This window comes from Phasianus colchicus, chromosome 5 (genome assembly GCF_987193195.1).
Source record: "Phasianus colchicus chromosome 5, bPhaCol1.hap1.1, whole genome shotgun sequence".
Classification (NCBI taxonomy): Eukaryota; Metazoa; Chordata; class Aves; order Galliformes; family Phasianidae; genus Phasianus; species Phasianus colchicus.
The window spans coordinates 27,399,160-27,409,909 of NC_143440.1; positions in this window are offsets into that span (position 1 = coordinate 27,399,160).

Consider the following 10,750-nt stretch of genomic DNA (forward strand, 5'->3'; position numbering starts at 1 on the left):
AAGTTTAGAGCACACAAATGTAATAAAGCATGTTGTCACAGTTCCTATTTACAGTGATTCACAGTGATTCACAAAGTTGTTCCCATTGATGTCCCTGTACTTTGACTGCCAAACAAACAACAGCCCTCTACTTGGAAGGCCTGGACCACAGCTCCATCAAATTAATCTGAAGATTTTAATTTTCAAAGGCTTTGGATCAGGCCCAGACTGAAGTGGCAGAGGACAGAGCAGAGAAAGAACAATAACTAGCTAATTATAGGCCTGATCTTTGTGTTTTATATTCAGTAACAAAATGACAATTATTTTCACTAGTGCTGGACTGAGTCCTAAAAAGTCTTGCTAAACTGTTTTGCTCTTGCCTGAAGTTCTCTGGAAAAACCAAAGCAGACAGGCTTCACTTTCTCCTTGGTGATGACTGCCTGCTCTCAGTATGGTTAGTCTCCCCCACCCCAGCACACCGTGCCTATGTTCCTGACAAAACACAGACCCTGAGTCCCTCAGAAACAGATAATAGCATCCCTGTTTCTCACAAATTTCAGCTGTTGTTAGAAGAGAGAGCTTGCCTGGCAGTGATAACAATATAGCAAAGCTCTGAAGGGAAGAAGGAAGCTGACAACAACAGGGCCAATATGAACAAAGATTCTCCTGGAACTATTCCAGCTCTTCTCTGTTTACACATCCAAGCTTTTTCTCTCAGTAATCTCTCCAGACTCCCCTCAGAGATCTCCTGCTATTCACTGTGCAGTCAGAAGTCACCTGCTCTTAGCTGGACTTGGCACCAACTACACCAAATGCCATTTAGGAGAGACAGAAGAAAGAAAAGTTGAAAGCAAAACTTCTGACAAGCAATTCCCACCCCCATTCCGCACACACATTTATCCTTCTAACCTCCAGACCACTTATACACATTACTTCTGCTTAAGAAAAGTAACTTCAGTGCCAAAACATGCCCTTAGGTTAAAATGTGTTATATTCAGCAGAGATTTAACTCTAGCATGGTGAACATGGAGTCATTAAGATTTAGCTCTCTATTGAAATGGAAATTGAGACAGAAACCCTTCTAGTTCTTTACTTCACTTTGGAATTATAAGACGACAAGATCGACTGCAACAGCATTAAAAGATCCTCTGGATCAACATGCCCTTGATAGTAAGTACTTGGAAGCTTGAGGCACAATGTTGGCTCTCATTGGCGCCCTTCAGTGACAGGCAGCAAGGAAGCTGACACTCATCTAAAGACAGCATCACAGCCTGGCTGCGCACAGAAAAAAGCTAGCAATGAAACAGAGCAACAGGGGCTGTCAAGACGATGATCCTTCCCCTCTGTCTCGATGAAGTCTCACAGCACAACTCTCTCCAGCGGCTCAAGGCAGAGACAGTTCTTTTCCTGGATTCTGTCCTTGTGCAATCCCCACAGGGCATGAGAAGGTGCCCAGATCCTGGCAGCCGTTGCTGTATGCCTGTGGCTCAGATTTCTGACAAGGGATTCTGGAATAAGATTTCCCTCCCAGCATAACGAGGCATTTAGTCGTTAACAAAAGAGCCTTCTGGGGCAGAACTCCAGCTGCATCTGAGATCTTGCCTCCACAAAGAAATTTTTTTTCCAGCACACAGGTTTAGTCTGAGGAGAAAGGGAAAGAGTTGCTTTAAAATACTGATCCAGGGATATTTGGTTGCAGCAGTTGAAGATTTCTCTCTATTCTTAGAGCAGGTTCCTTCTTTTTCCTACTGCTTCACAGCTGCCGGTTGAGCTTCTGTGCTTGCCGCTCCTTTGCCTCAAATGCAAACTTGGTGTCCTGCAACTGGGCAATAGCCTCCTTGGCTTCCTTCAGGTCCTGACAGATGTGCTCATACTTTTCTGTGAGCTCCTTGTTCTCCCGGCGCAGCTCCTGTACCACCTGGTTTACCTCCTCTGTCTGCTTGGTGCAGTGGATCTTCAACTGCTCTACTTCAGAGAGCATGATCTCCATATTCTTGACCAGTGACTCCAGTTTCTCTTTTGACATGGTGTCAGGATCCGTTCTATTCAGTTGTCCTAACCCAAACCCGAAAGGGATAAAGAGAGCAACCCTGTGTAACATGCACCAGGAAGCCTAGCACTCACAGTCTTGTGGTCTTTTTATACTCTCTCCTGCTCATCCTCCTCCCTTCTCTTTCCTTCCCTAAAGTATCTTTAATCTTCTTTGCTTGGTTAATCTACTTATTTTTATTGCACTGTAGAAGGGCTGACAATCTCACAGTAACATGTGCTGTGCAGCAAAAGCCAGAGCAATAATGAGACTCTATGCAGTCTGCCATAGAAAATCAGCTTTCATCTGAAGAATTCTCTTGGGAAGCCCATTAAAGTACAAAGAAAAGTCTTCAAGTCAGACACCTACTCCTGTCCTGCAAATCCAGTCCCAAGAGTAGAGCCAGTCTTTCATCTTAGATATATTGAGGTAAGCAATCTTACAGCAATAGAAGCCAAGTGTAGGCAAAGAAGAGAATTAACGTCAGTTTCTTTGCCTCTCTCCTAATCCTAATGTTTGGGTCAGATGAAAGGTACAAAACAATCATCCTTTATCTTTTTTTTTTTCTCCTCCAGAAGCAGCTCTATCCAGCAACTAACCTGACAACAGCCTGTGCACCATCTTTTATTGAAGGAGTTCACAAACTTTATTCACCTGGTTATCACAATCAGTGGCTACCACAGTTGCCATCATCATCATCAAGAGCTGGACTATGTACTACTTGAAAGTGGCTTGTGTTCTGATAATAACATAAAGGCTAGAGATTATAATCTGGCTCTACTCCTCTCGAAATTACTTAAACTTTACCTGTGACACTGGCTCAGAGGTGACATACCACATGACCTACACCAAAGGGCTTCCCAAGATGCTTCCAAATCATAGCCAGGTGCTGCCTGAAAACATAAAAATTTCTTCCTGAACATACATGCTACCCTCAGAGGTCTCAAACTGTTGTTAAACACTACTGGGAACCTGTGAGACTCAGGACTGAGGCATGAGTCTGACAATACACTGATTACTCAGGTCACACCAGGCAGCAGAATGATTCCAGCAGTCACAAAGGATTGAGAGAGTCTGGCTGATTTTCTGAAGTTTGACGCAGGCTTTTTTATGCATTCAGAGATCTGATGTGACAATATTTTCTTGCAGAAATTAATACAGTTGAAAAGGTGTTATTGTGTGTGGCTTTCCAAGAAAAAAACCCATGCAATTAAACACTGATTGCATGGTCAGAGGGCATAGATCACAGCAAAGACAAGAAAAGTGGCTTGCCCTTGGATAACTCGCAAAGTAAGGCCAAAAACAAGGGTATCTCTCTCCTTCCTCCCCACATCAGGAACTCCAGGCTGAACCTGCATACCCATAGAAATGCGGTCTTGTTTGCCATACATTACACATAGACATGGATCTGCCCTTACCTCAAAGGAGTTACAGTTAAATGCACAGTATTGCATGAGGACCTTTATTCCTGCCTCTGTTCTGCAGCCAGTTCCCTTAAAAAAGATCACTAGGTAAGATTCTGTATCTCCACCACATACATCCAATACTGGATTGAGAGATAATACACATTTTACATGCATAGCTCCTAGAAATATCTTTTTCCTCCAGTTTTTGACCTTTAACCAAAAGATTTCATTTTTTCAACTACGAAGAGCTTTAGATACTTCATCTCACAATTCATTCCCCCCTTCTCCCCTTTCTAGGCTCAAAGAAATGAAGCTTTTTCTTCCGGGAATTTTACATCTCCTTCAGCACTGGATGAAAGCACTGCTGGACAGTGGCCAGCTCTGACAGTGTTCAAAGGCCTAGGACTTCTCACAGCTGGAGGTTAAAGAGTCACTCACAAAGCCAGCCATCATACTGCCTCTCACACAAGTGCACCAGTGGGCCCCTCTCCTGCTGGCAGATGGAGCATTTTGCACTGCACTTTGAAATGAGTAGAAAGAGTGACATCCTTCAGATGAAAAGAGTGGGAGAATCTAAACATAATTAGAATATGTCCTAAAGTCCTTGAAGAAACATTTGCACTGGCTGTCAGCCCAGATCCCACGTGATGCACATGGCACTGGAATAGGCTGGAACACGTTGCAGCGTTACAAAACAGCAGGTCTTCATTAGTGAGGAATCTTCCCTGTCTAAACAACTGTGCACAAGGCACCTAAGCATTTTAAATCAAGCAGAATTTCAATGATGCATAAAGGGAGTGCCAGAGGTAACTCACTTGGATATTAGTAATTGATATGCCACCTTTCACTATATTGCTCTCAAAATTATTTAAGTTGCCTTGGATACAGACAGAATCTTGGCAAGAGCATTGGGTAAGAGACGCTACTAAAATAGCAATGTAACATCAAAACAAGGAGTAACATGACATAAGTTTCTGACAAAGAAAGCTGGGAATTATTAGGGTTAGTTTGATTCAAAATCTTCTTCGATGAAGTAAAATGTAGGAACTAAAAACGTACTTGTTTAAATTGTAATTGCAGAATGATGCAAAAATCAAGCTAGAAAAAAACAATAATGAAAATCTAACACAAGCTGTAGGGGTTTTTTTGTTGGTGTTTTTTTTTTTGTTTGTTTGTTTGTTTGTTTACCTTCTGTCAATGCTGGACTCCACTCTTCTAGTCTTGTAGAAGAACTGAAGGCAGAGATAATCACCAAGAGTGGACTCATTTGGGAAGAATGCAGAAATGCAGAGCAGCATACCTGGGAAAAACAATTCAAACCACAAGAATTCAGTGCACAATGACACATAGCAAACAGCAGAGCTAGGGGCAGAGGGAAAATAACCAGACTGGCAGATGGGAATTTATGATATAACATAGCAGGGGAAAATTAAGCACTGTTAGGCTCTACTACATTGAAAAATTGCTCCACAGAGGTCTGAGGTACCTGCAGGAGAACAAAAATAAGTTTTCAATCTGGACATCTTAGTATTAGGGTTTAAAAATAAGTTTGAAATTGAGACAAGTGACCAGAGAAGATGTTGAAATTAGTAGAATCTAGGAAGCAGGTTTAGCGAAAAGGATCTAAAAACCTAATGGCAAGATATTTCAAGGACAGTTATGCCCTGGTCCTTTCATATTCTAGGGAAGACACCTCAGCTGGAAGGATGCTTCTATAATTATTAAGGGCCTGACTCTGTATTCAGCACTCTCAAAACACCAATGATTTCTATGCACTCAGGCAAATTGTGCCAGTCTAGTTATTTCAGAGTTATGTGAAATCAGGAAAACTTGCTCAAATTCTCACTGTAGCATAGTCTACTAAACTTAGAAACAACATTCCTAAAAACTGTTTGTCTTCCCTTGCATGTTTTTTCCCTATTCCCATCATTCCCACATGCACATGGATTTGAGGTATAAATAAGATGGAAAGGCAGAGATGATCAAGAACAAAACAAGGGATCAGCTATTGGGAATACCCACTCCTACTACTGTGAATGGTAGGAAAATTGTAGAAAGCACTGGTGGAAATGAAACTTCTGGTGCTTTCCCACAAGGACTGGGAGCTATCACATCTGACTGCAATACCATACCCAACTATGCTGATTTTAGCACTAGAAGCATGTCAGAGAGTAGGAGGTTGCCAAACTGAACATGGTTCATGTGACACAGGTCTTCCTCACAGGTCTCTGGGCCAAAGAGAATCAATCATTCCTGTTACCCAGAGGCGCACACAAGCCAGAAATGCAGCTTTCTATCATGAGCCTACCTCTGAGAGACTCTCAGGAGAAGACACAAAAAAAAGCATATCCTTTAAATATCAGTTTGAAAGCAGACTGCAGACATTCCAGTTTCCAGATTATTTCAGAGAGGTTCTGGGAACATTTGTGGAATAAATCAGTTACCTATCTCACTCTCTCTAGGGTTTTCTCAGCAACACAAGGAGGACAATTCACTACCCTAGATTTTTACATGGGAATTAAAAAACTGCTAACTCCAACAGTAAAGGCTTCTAAATTACTGCTTGGGCTGACACAGACAACCACCCAGTATAAATCCCAAGGAATAAGAAGTATAGCTACAAACCAACGCCTCATCTTCTCAGGCATATGCTATCTGCTTCTAGTTTCATCAGAGAACTGCAGCAGGAGACAACAATGTACTGTCTCATAGCAGCTGTTTTAAGCTCATCATCCCCAGCTAGTAATAATCAGTATTTTAACAGTTTGTATTAATACATTCAGTGTATCTAGCTCTAGCGATAGTGTTGTTAGAGCTCTCAGTGCTGTTTTCTCATGCAGCTTTTCCATTTATCCCTGGCTTATCCCCAGCAATGTCTCTCACAGCCAGTGCAGTATGCATAAGCTCTGTGCTTTTCCAGCTAGGAAGTCCATTTGGGTAAATGCATTACGCAAACAAACTCATTACAAGATTAAGCATAAAGAGCTCTCATCTCTATAATTATAGTAAAACCATTTGAAGAAAAAAAAAACCCACCAACACTAAAGACCAAATAGCACCCAGAGGCACTGACCATTCCTCTGAGAGAATGGGAGACATTTGTATCTAGCTGTTCAATTTGTTTCCAAGAAAAGAAAAACACTATGAGTGTCAAAATACTCCACTGCGTGAGACTGACATAACAATGATCTCACACCATGGAGCTTACAAACTGTTGATAAAATCTGCTCATATTAATGCATTAAATTAACTTTAGCAACTATCATATCTCACACTACTTGGCAGAGGTTGAGTTTAACTTGGTGTAAAATTACATGATTTATAAGTTTAAGTTTAAAATACTGCACTAAAATGATAGTCATACAAAATTCTGACCAAAATGCTTGACAAAAATTAAAAATAGGATGCCTCAATATTACAGGTGTATATGGAAAAGACTTTCTGAATATAGAGATACTTCTTCAATTCAATCACCACTCAGATCAAAGCATTTAAGGTTTAATTTAGCTCCATATGGCTTAGTAATGAAAAACTGATACCTTTAGCAGAGTTATCCCCAAATTGTCACATCTGAGAAATCAGCTGGGTAGCGTAACAGTGACAGATTGTTTTTATAAACTGAAGGGAACCTTACTCTACTAGCCTTTTTATCACCCTAAGAGGAGGAAGAAAATGTTGTCTCATGCCTAAAAACTACTTAAGTTTTTGGGGGTAAAAAAGTTCCAATTGGGTGAGAATGTTGAAATCTTCAGGTCAAATAAAATCTGAATTATTAGTTTTAAAAATGTTAAGAATGACTTAAAATAAAAGCTTGTTTAATATAAATACCTTATTCAGAGCATCAAATTGGAAAGGTTCCAAAGCCACTCTACAGAGTTCTGCTGGGAAGACATCCTCCATTCCACCTCATGAATCTTCTAATGAGGTCACTAGCCAGCCTTCTTGCTCGGACTCTGCAAAGCCACTGGAGAGGGGTATATGGATATGGTGCCTTACAAACACCTTGGAGAAGCCCTATTCATGAAGAAAATGAAACCCAGTTGTAATCTTCAGCATGCATCATCTCTGTGGAGGCCAGTGCTGATCTCTCTATGCCTCAGACCTTCACGATGAAAGCATACGCAGCACCTCTCAAAAACTTATCTCAAGTCACTCTTTTGACTACCCTAGTCCACAGACCAAACCAAAGAATACACTGTCAGTGACTGTGCTCAGCCAGCTCTGAGGAGGCCAGGGAAGCAGGCATGGAAGAAGAGACTGAGGAGCTCATGGGGCTTTGCAGAGTCTGCAAGTGGTGATTTGGGCAAGAGACGACTCAGGACCAGCTGAGAGGATTTCACTCCCTGCCATGCTCCTTAGCTTGTGCCATAGTTGGGAAGTGGTCACTGCTCCCTCCCCATAGTGTCTGATGCCAATGCTGTGAAAAGAAGGGTAAAGAAGAAGGAACCATCTTCCCTCATCCCTCAGTGTGGATGGTGGCCAGGCAAAACCTGCAAGGGGAGATCAGATTGCAAAGGAATCAAATTATGGTTCAGGTACCTCAGTGAGTGAGGCACCCTGAACAAATGGTTCAGTGGCAGCACCAGGCATCAAAAAACCTCACAAAATGGTTATGTGCTTATGCCAAAGTGATGTAACTACAGTGGCATTTCAGTCAAGTATTGCAGAGTGTCCATAGTAACTGGTTGGCCTCATTCTAATGCCAGCAATTCATCCACTGACAGAAAGACCTGAGTAGCAGTCAATAGTTTGTCTATTACATCTCTTCATGTTACGATGAACTAGGGGCTGCTGAAAAGGAGGGGAAGGAGCAAAAATCTATTACACACAAACAAAACTTTGTAGAGGGGAAAATATGTATTATCTTATATTGGCAAATAATAACTAAACTTGCAAATATTCTTTTATTTATTCAGCCATGTAATTTGTCCTAAAGACTGATGGTCCACCTAGTCAGAACATGTAGATTTCAGGGAAACAAACAAAAGTCCTCAAACTGCTGCCATTATTTGGTACGTATGAAACAAAACACTGGCACAAACAGAACAAGTGTAGTGCTTCTAATTTTAGGAGGTGAGGTTATGTAATCCAGTACTGTAGCCAGACTACACTTAATTAGCAACGGAGCATTTTTCAGTAATTATTGAGAAATTTGATCTGGTGAGAAGGAAGGTCTCTATGTTCTAGATACATATAAAAAATCTCTTACATCATCTTTCTTTCAAATGCAAAATTCTGTTATAATGATTATTTTCATCTGACATTTAAAATTCTCACTACCTAGTTAAACTGATAAAGTTGAAGAATTTGTCTGTTTTCCATACATTTCTCTTCACATCACTACTAGTTGTACATTTAAGAATAAGTCAGTTTATATTACCCAAATACTTCAAGGAATTTTTAACTGCACTAACTTTTCAAGGACTACAGACTTTACAGCAGTATTCAAAAAAGACTCAGCACTGTTTATGAAGCCTCAGGAACACTAAGGAATGGAAGCATTCAGGATGAAAGGACTTCTTCAAAAAGGATGTTTTTAAACTATGAGAGATCAATGACATTGGCATGCTCTTGCCCCAGATGACCTAGGAACAGTTTCATTTTACCACGCCAACAAATTGACAGTGTCAATACACTGCTAAAAATGGAGGTGAGCTTTCCAGGTGATGGTACTCCTACTAACTTGTAATGAGATCTGTCCCTCAGCAAATCATAATTGAATGCTATCAAAGTGGACAAAAACATTAAACTTTCTGGTGACAACAAGTAGCATCTCTGTCAGTGCTGTATTCCTAGTTCCCTGTCACAGAAACAGCCTTGACAGTCTTTAAGTAGATTAAGTTCAAAACAGCTTCATCTCCAGAGGAAGTGGGACTAAGAGGTTTACTGCTACTATGACAACAACCAGGTTCTTAAAATAGTTTTGAAACCTTAGCAGTGTCTGGGAGTGTGTATGTCTCCCTTCAGGATTCATCGTGTACTAAATGCAGTCTTCCAAAAGGAAATCATATTTTATAACAGCCTACTATTTTTAAACATGTGCTTTTATCGTGCTCTTTAATCTCTTGTTACGAGCACTAAAAATAGCGGTACAAAAGGCACTGTGCTGCCACATGGCTGTGATTACAGTGTTAGAAGCGATTATTGCTATAGATACCAGGACAGACATTGCTCTCTCACCTCTGCTCCAACATAGCATGTATTTTGTGTTTTTCTCATCCTGACAGTAACCAAGTCCCTTACTAAAAAGAATGCACCAGGGACCAGCCATTCCACATGCTCAGTACTGCCAGACACCAGCCGTTTCTGATCTAAGAAATCACCCCCTTGACATCCACAGGTATTCCACTGCATCTCACTTGGAATTAGCTCCTTCCTCAGAGGTAACAAATGAACACAGTATCTGATCATTTGCAGTTTGTGCCTAGGGCATAATTCTGCTGATAACCTGAGGGTAACAGGATGGCCTCCATTTGAGTATGCTATTCAATCAGTAATTAGCATTTTATTGTTGAGTATGGCTAAATAAACAATTGATTCAATCAGATATGCAGCAACTGCATATTATGAATGTTTAGTTGAGCTCTGAGGCATTCTCCAAGCACATTCATGCTGACTTGTACAATAAAAATAGTAAGTAGTACAATGCTTAATTCCAATTACAGCAGCACACAGATCAAAGCACGTAACCCTTATCTGAAATTACTGAAATCAGAAAATTAATATGAACACACAAGCCGATTCACTACTCTAGTCAGTGTAGATTAAAGCATACTTTAAAACAAAGAAAAAGTCTAATCCAATTACACTGGTGCCAAGCTGAAATCATCTTCCTGCAGTAATTTTTTTTTTTTTTTTTTTAGGAGGACCAAATTCAGACTCAGGAAGCAATAGATTGTTTCCTAATTGTAAAAAAAGAGTTGTTAGCTCCAATCACTAAAAGGTGATTCTTTTCTCTCTGCAGTTCATGAATTTCTGACTTTTACAGGCCAGAATTTGCCCTTAAGCATATTTCAAATGCAATTTCTAGGTAATTAAAAAATACTTGGTAGTGACTACTCAGACCAAACTTAACTCTCTGTGCAAGCTAATGCTATCAGTCACATAAACTTATCTACCTATGCCTAAAAGATTACATTAAAAATATAATGGAGTAAAAAAACAAATCGGTAATTAAATTAGAAAACTGGAATCATACCTCAAACATCAGCATTGAACTTTATTAAGATAAATCCACATGTTTTGGCACTGCTATCAACTGCAGCTGCACCCTTCAAGTCCTATACTTTTAGAATTTACAGTAACTAAAGAAGCCTCTTAAAAACAATGAATTTTT